The 18,831-nt window shown below is 37.3% G+C and overlaps 1 non-coding gene across 1 annotated transcript; it reads left to right on the top strand.

The window, feature by feature from the left end:
* Positions 1-3,453: 3,453 nt before the first annotated feature.
* LOC117311972 (U6 spliceosomal RNA) lies at positions 3,454-3,557 on the top strand. Its single transcript, XR_004526161.1, has one exon. It is a non-coding gene; the product is annotated as a U6 spliceosomal RNA (small nuclear RNA).
* Positions 3,558-18,831: the final 15,274 nt, after the last annotated feature.

Genomic DNA, 18,831 nt, shown 5'->3' with positions numbered 1-18,831 from the left:
TTTAAAGTGTGTTGTTGAGTTTACTTTTGCTAACCCACTGTTCTCGGTGTTCCATTTTCTTTAACTAGGGTCTGGTTTTGACTTGTATTCCCAATTTATTTTACGCTTTAAGAATAGTGGTCATCTAGTATAGAATCAAAAAATGAGATTAAACAAAAAGTAGTTTGCTTTGAGTTGCATTATTTCCTTGTGTTGAATTTATTTGGTTAATATTGTCATGTTCTCTTGTCAGAAAGTCTGTAAGAAAATACCATATCTTGATGATTGGCTTTTTCTGGAGCCAGATTCTGATTTTGGACAAAGCTCAGTTATGAGAAAGGTGCCATACTGGGAGGGAAAATGTTGCTCTTTTTTTTAAATTTTTTTTTAAGAGGAGGCTTTCAGACTAAATAAAAAGAAATGCCATGCTGACATATTCATGGTTCTTTTTTAGAGCTAGTGTTCAACCATAAAAGGTTAAAATAATAAAACATCCTTCTTACAAGAAGATCATGATTTCTGATCTCTAGAATTACATAAATTTGTTTTCCTTCATTAATATTTAATCTTTTGGAGGAACGTACTCACTAGTAATTAGCTATTGGCTGGGTTTTTAAACTTACCAAATTGTTTTAGAATATTTTTTATTATAATCCTTGGATAGTATCTTTTTTGCCTTTTTCAATTCATTTTATAAGTGTAAACAGTTCTTCCTAAGGTAAATGTAATGGGTGCCTTCTGTTAATATCCAGTTCTTCCTAATGAAAAGGGTAGATAATGCTTTGGGAATTAAAATCTCCCTCAGTTGGTTAGACTTAAGACCATTAATCTTCAGCTAAATTCCCCAAATGGATCAAACTGTTTTCTTATTTTTTTGCCTCCATCCCCAACAAAATAATTTTTAGTTTAAATCAATAATGTAGAGATTTTTGTTGTTAGTTGTCTTTTATTTAACCCCAAAATGATTAGTTGCAAAACTATTTTATATTCTGTCAGAATAGGTATACAGTGGAATTGCCTTTGATATAAGAGTTCTCAAGTTTGCTTGTTTACATGAAGAGTCATGCGTGACCAAAATTTCCCTTTTATAAAACTCTCTCATCAAAAATACAGTATATGTAGCCATATTTGTGCATACTTTAAAAACGGACATAACTGTGTCTCAGAAATACGATGTGGTAATGTTTTTCTCTAGCATCGGAATAGCTTTCTGCTGCTTCAGCTAAGTACCAGGAAGAGCATATGGTTTGCTTTTAGGTCCATTTTATACCCAAACCATGGATGTACCTTTAAGTACTGGAGATGCTCTCAGCATCACTAAAAGCTTAACCCAGTGACTGTCTCTGAGTAAAACTCTTTGTGAGTGGATTTTTCAGGTTCACTCACTCAAGCGAGTGTGTTTATGCAAGCATGTATGCCAAAGACATGCAGTTGATTTTACATATAGTATAAACGTATATTTTACAACTTTGCTGTAATACGTTTACCAATGGGTGTTTTCAAGAGCTGTATAAGAAAGCTTATAGAAATAGGCATTCTTTTGCCAGATAAAGTTATGCAGATAATGAAAAATTCTGTAAATCTTTAAACACTGTCCTTACATACTGGTCATCCAATCAAAGAGAATTTTTTAAAATGTATCTAATGATTTGACTTGGGGTGGGATCTAAGTACTATGCATATGACATTTTGCAACTATAATAGGCATTGCTCAACTCAAATATATTCCAAAACTAAGTGAGGACAGTTATCTCTGTAATGTTATAGGATACTCAGACCCAGTCATGAAGAATTATGGGAAATCAAGATGATATTTGGAGATCTGCCTGTTGTCATATAGAGCATATCTAATGTAATGACTTGAACAATTTGCTTAACCTGCCGTGTGGGAGAAAAAATTATATATGACACAGTGCTTAGCCTGTTGTAAAGTTGTGCCAAAAGTTTTCCAAAAAAACGTAACTCGGTGTAGATCATCACATGAAGAGTACTTACCAAAGAACAGCACTGGGCCTTCCTTCAAGACTTTAGCTAGAGCAAGCTTCCTACCCAAACAGTAGCCCCAAGTGAAATCTGTCCTCACAAAGTATCCACTGATTCATTCTGTAGTGTCAAATTCCAAATCACCAAATGAACTCAATTATTTGTAAATCTCAATTTATTTGGAAATGAAAGCTTAAGTTATTCCTCAAGCAATGTATTTGTATCTTAATAATATGCTTGTTTTCAAAGTAACTTTAAGAATGAAGCATTTAGTAGTAGGCAAAAACACAAGTACTTTTTTAGTCACAGTAGTTAATGAGAGTTTCTTGTTTTCTTTTTAGGATGTATTTAGGATTTGGGGGAAGGAGTGGCAAGAACAAGATTATCAGGGTCTATTGGGAATGCCCTAAGGAAAAATTGGTTCATGTGCTTTAATGAGTAGATAAGTATGATCTGTCATTAGCTTGTCAAGCATACAGTGTTGACTTTCAAACATCTTAAAGCCTGTCCTCACCACTTTCTCCACAATCTAGGCTGTTATTAGTTGACACCACCAATGAAGAAATCACTGACTTTTAATCAGTTCTACTTCTGCCACCATCCAAATTATTGAAGTTTGAATTTTAGTGCATTATTAGTAGTACTTGAATTTCAATAAGTTACTTTGTTCATGAATAAATACCCAGTTTGTAACTGGGCAGTACGTAAAAACAAACATTAAATATTAAATTACTGATTTCTAGAGATTGGCAGATTACCTAGTCAAGTGTTTTATATTATTCTATTCTATTATCTTGGAATGGTGACCATAAAACCTGAAGAACGAAGTCAAGACAGTGTGTAGTTCTGACTTTCGCATCACAGATAGGAATATTTCTTCCTGTGCATGAAGTTCCTAGTCTAGTTAATAAAGAACATTACCTGCTGATGGAGCACAATGTCCTGTGTTTGTGCAAATAAATTAAAAAGATTACGTACGCAAATGAGGACTAATTAAATACAGAGTTCTCCTAATTTAAAAGCACAAATACTTCCTTGAGCACATTAGGTTCTAAAAATCGGATATTACATTTTTCATGAGTTTTATTAGGCTTATCTTGCATATATAATTTTTTTTTTTTTCTGAAACTACCACTAAATATGGTGATAGCTTGTAGGGTGATGAATTACGTATTAAGGCGTTATAATCGCTTTTCAACACTTGCAGCACAAAAGAAATTTTAAATATGAGAAAACAAAGGAAGTACTCATAAACATTTAAGATGCTTGTAAATTTATACCTAGTTGGCCTACTCTGATTCTCTTAAAAAAAGAGAAAACAACATGGTTATTTCATTTTTTTCCCCAGGTAATTACAGTTCAAACGAATGTCTTTGTAAAATTTAATGACACATTTGCTTGTAGGTTTCAGTTTTGTGATTTTTGATATTATAGGACTTGGTAGCGTCTTTTCTCTAGGCAGTCAATGATCCTAAAAGCCCTATTATTTTAGTGCTTGCTTCGGCAGCACATATACTAAAATTGGAGCGATACAGAGATTACCGTGGCCCCTGCACAAGGATGACACACAAATTCGTGAAGCGTTCCATATTTTTAAGACCTAAATGTAAGGCCAGACACTACAAAACTCTTAGAGGAAAACATAGGCAGAACACTCTGACATAAATCACAGCAAGATCCTTTTTGACCCACCTCCTAGAGAAATGGAAATAAAAACAAAATAAACAAATGGGACCTAATGAAACTTAAAAGCCTTTGCACAGCAAAGGAAACCATAAACAAGACCAAAGACAACCCTCAGAATGGGAGAAAATATTTGCAAATGAAGCAACTGACAAAGGATTAATCTCCAAAATTTACAAGCAGCTCATGCAGCTCAGTATCAAAAAAACAAACAACCCACTCCAAAACTGGGCAGAAGACCTAAATAGATATTTCTCCAAAGAAGATATACAGATTGCCAACAAACACGTGAAAGGATGCTCAATACCACTAATCATTAGAGAAATGCAAATCAAAACTACGATGAGGTATCACCTCACACCGGTCAGAATGGCCATCATCAAAAAATCTACAAACAATAAATGCTGGAGAGGGTGTGGAGAAAAGGGAACCCTCTTGCACTGTTGGTGGGAATGTAAATTGATACAGCCAGTATGGAGAACAATATGGAGGTTCCTTAAAAAACTAAAAATAGAACTACCATACGACCTAGCAATCCCACTACTGGGCATATACCCTGAGAAAACCATAATTCAAAAAGAGTCATGTACCACAATGTTCATTGCAGCTCTATTTACAATAGCTAGCACCTGGAAGCAACCTAAGTGTCCATCGACAGATGAATGGATAAAGAAGATGTGGCACATATATACAATGGAATATTACTCAGTCATAAAAAGAAACAAAATTGAGTTATTTGTAGTGAGGTGGATGGACCTAGAGTCTGTTATACAGAGTGAAGTAAGAAAAAGGAAAGCAAATACCGTATACTAACACATATATATGGAATCTAAAAAAAAAAAAAATGGTTTTGAAGAACCTAGGGGCAGGACAGGAATGAAGATGCAGACATAGAGAATGGACTTGACACAGGGAGGGGGAAGGGTAAGCTGGGATGAAGTGAGAGAGTGGCATGGACATACGTACACTACCAAATGTAAAATAGATAGCTAGTGGGAAGCAGCCACATAGCACAGGGAGATCAGCTCCGTGCTTTGTGTCCACCTAGAGGGGTGGGATAGGGAGGGTGGGAGGCAGATGCAAGAGGGAGGAGATATGGGGATATATGCATATGTATAGCTGACTCATTTTGTTATACCGCAGAAACTAACACACCACTGTAAAGCAATTATACTCCAATAAAGATGTTAAAAAATATAAAAGCCCTATTTTATATATTTTAATTTTCAAAATTGGAATGTTTTTATTTCCTTTTATGATTACATATCATTATAGTAAAAAGTAATATTTCTCTTCAGCAGTAAATAGGAATGTATTATTGATAAGGTGTTTCAACGTGGATGACCCTTGAAAAGATGCAAGTAAAAAAGCCAGTTGTGAAAGACCACATATCAATTGATTCCATTTATATGAATTTCTGGGAAAGACAAATCTCTAGAGATAAATCAGTAATTGCCTGGAGGTGAAGTGGGGATTCACTGCAAATGGGCAGGATGGAACTTCTTGAGCGATGATGGTCGTGCAACTGTACGTTTATTAAAATCATTAAAGTGTACACTTAAAATGAGTAGATTTCATGATATGTAAATTATGTCAAAAATTCTTTTAAGGCATGGGGAGAGAATGGGAGGAAGAACAAACTGCTGGAACATCTGTATTTTTAGAGTTCAAGAGAAGAGTTTTAGGATGGACTTTAATAGAGGGAAAAACAATATAGTACTTTTGCCCAGAGAAAACAAAATGAAGTAAAACTGCCCTCGCCTCAGATTTCCCTCCCCACATAAGTCCCTTCAAATAGATTGGTGTGCATTTTATCAGACCATACACACAGGTTCCCTCTTCCCCTCCCCCTTTCCCCCAGTGGCTCCTGTACATACGAATACACGCATACATGTGCCTTGTTTTAGAATTAAAATTCATAAAACATAAAATTTATTTTAACAAATTTATAGAGTGTACAGTTCAGTTGCTTTAGTATATTCACAATGTTGTACAAGTGTCATTACTATCTAATTTCAGAATATTTCCATCACCCCTAGAAGAAACCCTATACCTCTCAATTCCCCACCTCCCAGACTCTGGCAACTGCTATCTATTTTCCGTCTCTGGATTTGCTTATTCTGGACATTTCATACAAGGAGAAGCATAAAATGGGGCCTTTTGCTTCTGGTATCTTTCACTTTGCATATTGTTTTCAAAGTCAACTTTTTTTTAAGCAATCTATTATAGGCATCATTATGTATGTTGAACATTGAAATTTCATTCTTTTTAATAGCTGAATATCATTATTTGAGTGGTTAAATTTACTTCACCAGTTCCCTACTGTTGAACAATTGGGATCTTTGTACCTTCTTTTAAAAATTGTAAGTAGTGCTGCATTTGTATTGGCATCTTTCATCACTGGAGTGTCACATTTGCTTCTAACAGTGCTGAGGTTGATCATTATTTAAACTCAGAGTTTAAATTCTGAGAATTTCAGTAATTTTATTCCCTAACAGTTTTGTTTAATGTGAATATAGTTTTCTGTGATTTGTTGAAACATGCAAGTCGTTTGTACAGGCATTGCTCTTTGGTTCTCAATTATCTCAACATTTTTATTCTGCTCTTAAGCAGTGGAATATGAATACTGCTAAAAGTATGATGTCATACCCCCACCTCAAATTATTTCTGCATTAAAATGGAAGATTTCATTCAAAGTGAGATGCTTTTTTTTTCTTGCCCATTTAGAAGAGTCATTCCAACAGCATTTTTAGGTCAGTGTTTTTATATAGCTTTAAAAAAAATGTTTGAAATGTGCCCATTTAAAATTTCACCTTGAGTGGGTCTGTATGCCTATAAAATTTAGTCATTTCAGGACATCCTTGAACATTTAACTCTGCTGTGCTTTAAATTTTTTCAATATTCATCCCTTGAGATAAGAGCAAATGTATAGTATGATCTGACAGTGGCTCAAATTAGGCCTTGTTACCTAATGTGTTCCTATTTAAATTCTCAAGAATTAAATTTTATCACAGCAGCAGTTAAAAAGAAGCCTGAAATCAACATCTCCAATTCAGATATCTGCAGAAATCAGTTACATAAATTTTTATTGAGCTTTAAGTGTTGAATTTCTTAATAAAATGATTTAAAATGCATTCCTTCTGCTTTTTTTTTTTTTGTCTTTGTGTTTGAGGGCATTTGTTTGCTTTGGCATTCTATTTATAATGTTCTATGCCTGTAATAATGCACTTTTTAAAAAACACTCTTTCTGGGCTTCCCTGGTGGCACAGTGGTTGAGAGTCCGCCTGCCGATGCAGGGGACACGGGTTCGTGCCCCGGGCCGGGAAGATCCCACATGCCGTGGAGCGGCTGGGCCCGTGAGCCATGGCCGCTGAGCCTGCGCGTCCGGAGCCTGTGCTCCGGGAGAGGCCACAACAGTGACAGGCCCGCGTACCGCAAAATAAAAAAAAAAAAACAAAAAAAACAAAAAAAAAACAAAAAACACTGTTTCTGTCCTGTTTAAATGTGGTACATTTTAATCACTACATGAGCATTCATATTGACCAACATACCCTAGCTTAAATGCCAGTTCAGATACTCCTTGGATGTTTATGTCTGTCGCAAGGTCATGCTTAACCAGACTCAATTTTTATCATCTCTTCAGATCATATTCTATTCTGATACTGGTCTAGGTCACAGTCTTCCTAGTGGGATAACATGGCTTTGGCTTTTTCTGTAAAAGATTCAGTCATTTCTATGGTTTAATAAAAGATTGAACTGCATCTCTAATGAGGTGAATGGTATTTAAATGTGGTTATCTTTGATCATCTACTTTGAACCAAAATTGGAATTTATTTATTTATTTTTTACATCTTTATTAGAGTATAATTGCTTTACAATGGTGTGTTAGTTTCTGCTTTATAACAAAGTGAATCAGTTATACATATACATATGTTGCCATATCTCTTCCCTCTTGCATCTCCCTGCCTCCCACCCTCCCTATCCCCCCCGCTCCAGGCGGTCACAAAGCACCGAGCTGAGAATTTAATATTTGACCTGAGTCACACTGATTTCCTGTTTTTTATTTTATTATATCACAAAAATAAGAGATCATCATTTATGAACAAACCACGGAACCTCTGTCTTAACCAGGACCCAGCTAGAGGCAGAATGGGAATTGAGAGTATGAAAGTCAAGACTGAACTGAAGTTGATAGAGGGGAGTCTGGAGCCTTAAGAGAATCAGCAGGGGAAAGGTTGGAGAGTTTGTGCTAGGGAATTTGTTTTAATACTTATACTATGTCATATAGACATCAATATGAAATTTTTAGTGTATCAAAATAAAGCCTACTTACATGGTGTAAAAAGCAGTGAGTACTACCACATATAAGATAGATAGCTAGTGGGAAGCAGCTGCATGGCACAGGGAGATCAGCTCGGTGCTTTGTGACCACCTAGAGGGGTGAGATAGGGAGGGTGGGAGGGAGGGAGATGCAAGAGGGAGGGTATGTGGGGATAAATGTATATGTATAGCTGATTCACTTTGTTCTAAAGCAGAAACTAACACACCATTGTAAAGTAATTATACTGCAATAAGAATGTTAAATATATATATATCAGTAAACCAAAATAATAAAAGCAAAAAAAAAAAGTGAGTACCAAAAAAGGTAAACAGTGGAAAGGTATGTTAATTCTTTAAATCAATGTTATAATGAAACTCAATTCTAAAGCAGTTTTTAAATATTCACGTAACACAAGGTAATTCTGGTGATATTCGATAGTTTGCAAAACCTCTCAGAAATCCATTTCAGCCTTAAGGTTAGGGAATTTTTCTAGCCACTGATTTAAATTGCTCATGCTGCAATTAGAGCTTGGGTCTTCTTATTGTCTCTTTATGGGAGATGGGATCAGGTCACCGTCCTTTAAGACTAGAGCTGGGGAGCTGTGGTCCCTGATCAAGATCTGGAAGAGAGTATCCGTGGAAGAGAGACCATTCTAATGGGCTTCATTTCATCTCTTCCCCGGGCTCAGCATGCTCTGGCTGCTGGTACTGCTCCAAAAATCATTTTTTCCACGTTGGCAATTATAATATTCTGATTCAGAGCAGAACCTATGAATCCGGACAATTAAAAAGCTATAGAAAGTAGACAGTTTTATCAGCATTTTAAAGAGGAACAATATAGCTACTGCCCAGGGTATAGCTTCTATCCTTACCACTCTGCCTCTATCCTTTTGTCGTCTCACCCAGTCTTCAGTTTATGTTTATTCAAACTTTAACTGACTCTAATATAGAAATGGAAATGAGATGTATTTAGCATTTTGTGCATATCAAAGTTTTATGTTGCCTATTCTCAGTTCTTTAACAAAATAAATGAACTGAATATTTCATCTCTAAGTGATGGGGAAAATATTTTGGATATCTTTTTGCAAGGGATGTGGGGAGGAATGGGCCCTTGCTTTGAGGTTTTTCTGGTTCAATAACTGGGGGAATGTTTCCCACCCTTGTTCAATGAGCTTTCCCCACTGAATGCAGTCCCAAGCCATTAAGTGCCCACTGTGAGCAAAATCCTTCTTTGGCTTCCTTCTTACAAGCTGAGTTTTCTCTGCCTTAATGCTTTTTCTCTCAACTGATTTTCTGATTGCCCTTGCACTCTTCTCTAGATCCCTTCCAAATTCTTCACATCTTTCTTTCATTGTGTAGCCCGGATCGGGATGTTCATGTTTCATGTATCTGATGACAAGTAAGTAACAGTGACCCACATTTACTACTTTTTGTGTGGCTAAGAATGACATGTTTCTTGCACAATTTTGAACTGAGAACTAAGAATGAAAAATACATATCTTAGCATTAGCCTTGCTAATAATTTGATGAGACCTTGATTGTCATTTTTGAGCTTTAGTTTTCTCTCTATAAAATAAAGTTGTATTAGATTCTTTGACACATTTCAATTCTGAAATATATATATAACTTTTACACACAACAATTAATTTATATTGTATATATTATATATAATGTTATATATTAATATATATAATATATAAATATACATGTAGTTTTTGAAGTAATAAAATCTCAATTATATTTCAGAAGAATATATATAGTCATTTATATATGTGTATACATATATATATGAAAGTGTTCCCTATATATATTCTAGTTTTATCAGGCTATGTGAAAGTATATATGGAGTGATTTCTTTGTTAAAAAATAAGCATAGCACACACACACATTTGTCACCTGGCACAAATATTTCATTTAACTGAGAGAATTGATAACTAGATGCTCTTTTCCAGACCTCTTGAATTGCTTGGAATTTTTAACTATACCTTAGAAAGAAAATATGATTTTGCCCCAATAACTCCTAATGTAATCTTGGCTTTTAAATATTTTGTCCTTCTAATCTAATTGCATTGGAAAATATTATTAAGCAGGCACGTTTGATATTCTAACATTAGAGTAGTTCCTTTTTTTTTTTTGGTTCATCAGGGCTCCTCTCAATCTTATAAAAATAACCTAATTCAAGGTACCAAGGACTTTTATCTGTATTATTACTGGCCTCCCGGGGTATTACATGACTCTTCTCAAAAAGTCCAGTGGCCATTTCCTTAGTTCAATAAGTAATATGTCTTGGACAAAATATAAGCTGTGGTACTCTTGAGGAAAGCAATTATGTCCATTTCAGCAACGTAGGAAATACAGGAAAAACCAGCATGGCTCTCTAAAAAGGTAATGCCTATGGAGGAAAGGGTGTTTTAGGGCTTCTTTCTTAATAATTTGATTTTTATACTTACTATAATGCAATAAGCTATAAGATGCATGATATATGTAGTAAGACTTAAAAGTATAATATAATAAATACCTATGTACTGTACTTCTAGGTTGAAATGTAAAAACATTAAGTATAGTTGAAATACACTGTATATTCTAATGGTAGCCCATGTCTTCCCAGCAGAAGTTACTAATATTCTGAATTTTAGGCTTATCATTCTCAGCATTCCTTTATATTTTTACTACATGTGTGCCTATTCTAAAACAATGTAGTATTGTTCAGCATGTTTTTGACTTTTATATAAATGACATAATACTGACTTATTCTTCAACTTGCTTATTTCACTCATAAGTTTGTGAGATTCACCTGTGTGAATACTTTGTGAGGCTCTGTTTACTAGCATGTAGTAGTCCATTAACATATCACAATGTATTGATCCCTTTTTCTACTGATGACATTAAGTTTGTGTCCGGTTTCCTGCTTTTACAAATAGTCTGTGAACGATCCTGTGTGTGTCTCCTTGTATACGTGTGTGCAAGGGACTTCCTAGGACTACAGAAGGCTTAAGTGCCACATCTTCTTGACGGTTTGTGTCTGTCTTATCCCAAAGCCAAAACAGCATCCTCAATATTTTAAGGATTTTAAAGTTTTGCTTTTCACATTAAAACATTTTTTTTTTATCCACCTGGTATATGAAGTCGGGATCCGATTTTTTTTTTCCATATGCATCACCAGTTGTTCCATCACCGTTTATTTAATAGGTGTCCAGGAAGGGTACTGGTAAGCTAACCATAAGGCATTCTTCTCACTTAGACTTAAAAAGAATGGAAGGGAAAAAAGAACCTCCTTTTTTTCCCAACAAAGAAAAGAATCTCTCTTTAAAATTTGTCTACATTTCCCTCCTTCCTCTAGCCTCATGTCTCCCTGCTCTTACCCACATGGAATCGGCTTCATTAATAGAAAATATATGACTTAGTGGAAGCAGTACCTTGGGATGGTATGACTTCTTATCTTCTAAGCCAGAGGTCAGTAAACTACTTTTTCTGTGAAGTGCTGGATAATAGATATTTAGGCTTTGTGAGCCAAGAGGCAGGCAAAATCAAGGATATTACATATATGTGTGTGTGTGTGTGTGTGTATATACACACACACATATATATGTATGTGTATATATATATACGTATATATGTATGTGTGTGTATATATATACACATACATGTATGTGTGTGTGTATATATATATATATATATATATATACACACAAATAGGTATGTACATACACACCAAGAGGGAAAATAAAATTCCACAATATTTGTATTAACAAAATTATAAAAATAATTGAGTATATATTTTGATTATGCAAGTCTACTAATGTGCAGAGTAGAATTCCTGATTATCTCATTTATTCCTCCTCACAACCTGATGAGGTAGATATTATTAATACCGGTATTATATTTATAAGGAAAATGAAGTTCATATCGGGTTACCCTGTTAGCAAATGTTGGAGCCATCATTTGAGCCTAACTCCAGAGCTTGTACTCTTGACCCTCATATAATTTTGAGAGGGGGATTGATATTAAGTATTAATATTAATAAAGAATTTATATTAATATTAAGTAATTTACATATTAATTTTAAAGATGAAGAAATAGAAGTGCAAAGAGGTTGAGTAACTTGGACAAGATATACACTTTGCTGTAGGGCTGTGTCTGTCTAATTTCAAAATCATGTTCCTTCCCGTCTACTCTGCAACTTCAAAACTTCCAGGAACCTCCAAAACATGGATAATAGCTGTAATTAGCAAATCAGGTCTCAATTTATGTTACCATTTTGATTGAAATATTTTAATATAGAAATTAACAGCTGTATACATTTTTCTTTTTCATTATAAAAGATAAATAGACAACACAGTGTTGTACATAAACTATACCTAAATTTTAAAAAAAGATAAATTGAGATTAAAAAGGAAAGATCATATAATACAGAAGGGTATTTGGGGAAAGGTAAAAAGTAAAATTCATTAATTCATTTTTTTCCTCTCCTCCCCTATTTGCTCTCTCCTTATTTCCCTTTCATTTTTCTTTTTATTAAATAAATGTATTTATTTTATTTATTTTTGACTGCATTGGGTCTTTGTTGCTGCACGTGGGCTTTCTCTAGTTGCGGCGTGTGTGGGCTACTCTTCGTTGCGGTGCGCAGGGTTCTCATTGCGGTGGCTTCTGTTGTTGCAGAGCACGGGCTCTAGGCACGTGGGCTACAGTAGTTGTGGCATCCGGGCTCAGTAGTTGTGGCTTGCGGGCTCTAGAGCGCAGGCTCAGTAATTGTGGCGCACGGGCTTAGTTGCTTCGCGGCATGTGGGATCTTCCCGGACCAGGGCTTGAACCCGTGTCCCCTGCATTAGCAGGCGGATTCTTAACCACTGCACATAACATAAATTTCTAGCCCCCTTTCATTTTTCTTTCCTTGTTTTTTCTCTTTTTGTCTCCCTCCCCTTTTGTGTGTGTGCTATAAGAGCTGCTCAGAATAGAAGAGAGCCGTGCCTGCCCAAGAGTAGAATTAAGATCCCAGAGAACTCAGGGTACTCTTGTTGACCAAACACAGTGGGAATCTCAAAGCAAACATAAATTCTGTTAATGGATGAATTTTTTAGTTTCCCGGCATCAAATCAATGTTCATCAAGTGTTGTTTACTGCGTGGCAACCATGTGGTGGATTCTGTGAGAGAATGCAGATGAAAACACCTACCTCTGCCTTCAAGGAGCTCACAAGCCAGTGAAATTCTAACGATCAAAGCAAACTTGAAGAGTAAAGAGAAAGGCGAACTAAACTCATGCAGGGGAGAGACTTGGTAAGCTCTGTCGCGGTCACCTCACATCCTTCATTAAGATGCAAATTAATCAATGATATAAATTGTCAGTTAAATGATGCATTTGATTAGGCGATAAGTCTTATTAACTTCAAGATAAAACAACTTGACAAAAGCCTAATTACTCTTTGTGTATTTGGCTTCAAAGATGCATTTTAAAATGCTTTGCATAGCGAAATCAACAACTAAAATGTACTTGTCACATGCATAAAATGTACTTGCCAAGTACCACACCAGATGTTTCACATGCATATCTCATTTAAAGATTACAACAATTCAATGAGGCAGGTGTTATTATTGTCACTGTTTTAGATTATTTTAAAATTTCAAAGTATTTGCCCAATTGTTATACAGCTAATAGTGAGCATAGTCGTGATTTGACTTAGAGAGTAGTTAGGAAAACTTGAAAACATGGTGACATTTGAAAAAGATCCATGCTGCCTTATAATTAACATTCAATCCTACGGACAAACTAGAAAAAATATATCACATACACAGCATTGTATGAACTGATAACTAAATTAAAGTTTTGCCTCTTCTCCCAAAGGGGTTTTTTTTGGCAACAAATCAGAAGCTGAGCTCTCTCTCTGAGGTTTGGATTAGTGATTTTTGGTTTGGTCTGAAATGAGCTAGAGATGTCTGCCTCTAGTTCTAAATTCTAGATTATATGAGAACATGAAGCTCTGTCCCTACTACGTGTTACTTTGTTTAGCAGGCTCCCGGAGGATTCCTCTGGGCTTGGCAGTTAGGTTGTATATGCAGTTACATATATATGTTCCCTCACATGGAGGGCCAAGCAGGAGAGGAAGCTACTTGCGGGAAGGGCAAAAAATCAGATTCGACCTCTGGCTCCGCTCCTAACCCATGATATGACTTTGAATAAAGTTGTTTTATACTGCCTTTAAAATGGGGATTAAAAAATGGTTTCTCTTCTCACTTCACTGGCAGATCAAAAGAGACCGTTTATGTGAAATGGCTTTACAGAGTTCAAAGGGGTATGCACATGCAGGGCGCTATTTTTTAGATAACAAACGTAGATGTATGCTCAGGAGCTGGTTATCCTGTGGGCGGGGGGAAAACCAGAGCCCAGGCCAGATGGACTGAAGCAGGGGTAGGGCCTCGTTCACACTAATTCCAAGAGTAGGCTAGTTCAGCTGTATCCAAAATCCCTCACAAACTTTTCTCCACATTTGAAAACCTATTTGTCAGGGGAAAATATATTGGTTAAGAGCTCAGGCTTTGTAATCTGAGAATCTTGTGGAAATGTCCCCTCTCGGCCTTGGTCTTCTCATCTGCAGGACAGGGATAACTACAGCATCTGCTCATGAAGCTCTGTGGATTAACTGGGCAAAAGAATGCTAAGGACTTAATCTGGTGCCTTATAAACTGAAAGCAGGCAGTAAGTAGTAGGTAGTGTATTTTACCATGGTCAGTAGTAGTCTCAGCAACAGTAATGCAGAAATATGAGGAGGGGACTTGGACAGTTTTTTTCTTACACTTGTGAATGGAATTACTTGGGACCTAATTTGCTTGCATTATGCCTGAACAGTGGTCTTGCATACAATTTTCTTTCTTTTTTTTTTTTTTCCTGAGTGAGGGGTTATTACTTAAAAAAAAAAAAAACCAGTCATCTCTAATACAGATTTTCTCCTTTTGTGCCATATCTGTATTTCCTTTCATTTACATATAATTCACTATTAACTGGACCTGGGGAGAATCTATGACATTTAAATGATACGAATCTTGACCATGGTTTTTGCCCTGTGGCACAGATTCACAAAGTCACATAATGTTTGTACCTCATTACAGAGACTGTTTTTTCAAAAATGCATTCAGTGTTTGCATACTAGTTAACATTTCCTTAATGAGATATATTTAATTTGGCTCAAATAAAACAAGTGCCTGGTTATTCAACTCGATATGCACATCTGAACATAAGTTTGATGAGGTTCACTATTGGAATTTTCTTTTTGTCGTGGAGGTTTATACAGTTGAAGAATAACATGAATGGTTGAAAGTCCTAAAGCATAATTTGAAGGAGTGTGAAACAACCCATATTTATTGTAATAGCACTTGGGCAATATCTCATTTCCACTTAGCTTCAGTGCTATAAATCTAATTTGTTTGCCTTGTACACTTATTGGATTAATTACAGTAGAACAAGCTAAGTGATATTAATGTAGCAGTTGGCTAAACTTGATACAAACACGATAATTAAAATGATTATTTTTTAATTTCTCCCCTTTTCAGTAGTTTAATAAGCTGAATCTAGTGTTATAAACCTTAAAGAATTTGATTTGAGAATCTCTAGGCTCTTCTGTCAATGTGTTTTCATTGTTGATAGTGGATTTCAGTGTATTGTTGGGAGTTTCCTTCAGAAAGGAAGCATCTGGGTCCTGCCTCCATGCGATATCTGCTTATTTAAAAAGTGTATTGTTTCCGTCATTCTTGCAGCACCATGGGATAATCACGTGTTTCCATTTACACACCCAAATCGATGCTGGTAACACACATAACGCACACACGCCTGCACACACACAAACACGCATCCTTGTTAGAGAAACCGTTCCCTCTGGCATCAGTAAAAGAACATATATTTATTTCAACATTTCCTCCAACAAGCTATTTGTTGCCTCAGCATTACCCAAGGCAAAGATTGTCCTCAGCTGCTCCCCCATCCCGTCTCTCTCTTGTTGCTACATGTTTGATTATATCGGGAAAGGTACTGTTTCTGTTAATGTATAAGCAGAAGGCCTCTGGGAAGCAAGGAAGTGAAAAATGGTCACTGCCAAAGGTATACTCCTTTCATCCTAAAAAGGTTGCCTGAGCCACTCTTGGTCCTCCCATTATGTTCCTGTGCTGTTTGCCAATTAACTTTTCCCAGTGTGCAGGGGTCACTGATCTGGACAGCATCCTTTGGTTTCCCCTCTCATTGATTCCTAGCAAAGCTCTTATAAATGCACTGTACTTGCTTTTTGGTTTTCCCTCAGTGGCTGGGTTGCTTGGTGAGAATTTGATGCACAGGTTTAAACAACCTCTTTACAAAGTGGAGACAAAGCAAAAATAGAAGGGGGAAAAGTACACTCAAATGAGCTAGAACGAGAGAAAACTTTAGCTCAAAGTTTTTAACTGAAGTACCTTGATTTTTGTTGCTTTCGAGAATTTTAAAACAGAGAACAACTGAGAAATGGAAATCGTTTCTTCCCTCTGTATGTCTCAGAAGGATTTTCTGCTTCATATCCGACTCTGAATGACTCTCTCTGTAGTCTACATTTAAAATGTCAAGTAATTTCACCAGGCCTTTAGTAAATAAGGATTCAATTGGCAATTGGAGAAGCTTATCATCTGCAAGTTTCTTCAATATTCCCAACACTTTTTGAAAGAGGGAACATTCCTCAGAACTCAAATCTGGGCCCTTGATTTTCTATCTTTACATCCTGCCCTCCAAGGCAGTTCATTTGCTCTTACAGAGTCAGCTCTTGCCTCCATGTTAGACTTACCCAGATCTTTATCCCAAACACTAACCTCTCACCCACGCTCAAATCCCTATCATCAGCTGCCTGCTGGACATTTCTTTTTTTTTTTTTGCGGTACGCGGGCCTCTCACTGCTGTGGCCTCTCCCATTGCGGAGTACAGGCTCCGGACGCGCAGGCTCAGCGGCCATGGCTCACGGGCCCAGCCGCTCCGCAGCACGTGGGATCCTCCCGGAGCGGGGCACAAGCCTGTGTCCCCTGCATCGGCAGGCGGACTCCCAACCATTGCACCACCAGGGAAGCCCTGGACATTTCTTTAAGATGTCCCGTTGTCAACTCAAACTGAACATATGCACAATGAATGGAACTCATCTTCCTTCCTCTCCCCTCTGCTCTGATAGGCAGCCTCTCCACAGTCCACAATTCTTTCTGTCTCTCTCTCAGTCTCTGCCTCACCTATCCCTCTCTCTTTCACAGCAGTTCTAGTAATGATCAAAACTGCGGTCATTATTTGATCTCCTCTCTCCCCAGCTTCTTACATCTATGTACTAGATAAGTCTTCTGCATTCTTTCATGCCTCTCCTCTGCCCCCTTTCACTACAATTCTGTAACTGATCATGCAGGTTTACACAAGCATTTACTCAACCAGTGGTTATTAGTCACCTATGCCTTGCCAGGCACTATAATAGGCACACTGAGGATTTGATGTTAGGAGAGAAACTGCCATGGCAACAATCATAGCAATTATCCCCTTACAACGCTCTCCTACTTGGTATCTTGGAAGCCAGTGTCTCTTCCTGTCCAATCCACTTGTCCTCAAGTTAACCTTCCCAAATATAACTTGGATAATATTTTTCTAAATATCATGGATTTAACTATCAGTAAGTCTGTTCTATATATTTTATGACCTAAAACCTTTAGGAATCTTCATGTAGAGCATCATAAGCCACCCAGCTGCATTTAGAATCATGGCTGCATGTCCATTAGCAAAATGGAAGACCATCTCGCCTTTATCTGCCAGCCTTACTTCTCCCAGACACTGCAGGGGATGAGGGCAGGCGCTTAGAGCCTCATACTGCCGGAAGCAAGACACTCTGGGGAAGACTGGAGTGCTCAAGGGTAACGAAGCCCATGCGTCAACTTCCCAGTTGAACAAGTTAGCCCCAGTTAGTGCCGAAGCCACTGTCAGTGCCCATAACGCCAGCTGTATTTCTGAAAAACACGTTCGGAAGATTCGTAAACAGATTAATGCGGGTAGACCACACTCTGCTCTTAGAACGTCAGGGAGAACCACCCTGATGAAATGATATCCATTTCTTTATGTTTAAATATGTCCTCTTTTATGATGATTATTACAGAAGCAGCAGATGTTATAAAGCAAGCAGTACGGAAGTATATGAGGTAGAAATGGAAAGTCCCTCGTGTGACCTCTGCGCCCACAGATTACCAGGCGTGAGGAGAGAGTGCTGCACTGCTATTTTCACTCAGCTTTGCAGTCTTCCTGGTCATTGTGACACCTTTCCTTTCCCAAATACCTCCGGGACAAAAGTAGAAATGAAAAGCCGATGTAGCTGGCTCATTTTATCCCAAATTTCTGCTCTCAGTGGCATTCCCAAAAGTAGGCGAAAAGTGGAAGCCACGGAGGGTACTCAGGAGACCCTTCAGTGACCACAGAGTTCACCACCACTCCCAGGCCTGGATGCCGGTCATTACGCTGCAACACACACCATCTGAGGTCTACACTACTGGTGTCGATGCTCTTTGACCACTAGGTGGTTCTGTAACCTATCGGATGCGATTCCCACTTGCTGGCTGAAGTGAAGAACGGAAACATTAGGGTAGAATCCTGTCCCCACGCCTTCCGCATTTGTTTCTGTCTTAATTTTCACCCACCCCTCTGTGTCCAAAGAGAATCTGACCACAAAGCCAGCATGCACAATCTCACTAGGCTGCTCTGTTGCGGAAGAGAAGAGGGCCATTTCCTCCACCAGGCCAGGTTCGGGCTGTGAGGCTGCAGGCTGTTTTCTACATGTGAAGATGAGTGGGACTCCCAGGCACTCTGTCCTGGTTGCAGCAGGAATGGAAATTTCCCTTACCTG

Source organism: Tursiops truncatus, chromosome 3 (assembly GCF_011762595.2).
Source record: "Tursiops truncatus isolate mTurTru1 chromosome 3, mTurTru1.mat.Y, whole genome shotgun sequence".
Classification (NCBI taxonomy): domain Eukaryota; kingdom Metazoa; phylum Chordata; class Mammalia; order Artiodactyla; family Delphinidae; genus Tursiops; species Tursiops truncatus.
This window is presented reverse-complemented; position numbering and strand designations above follow the sequence as displayed.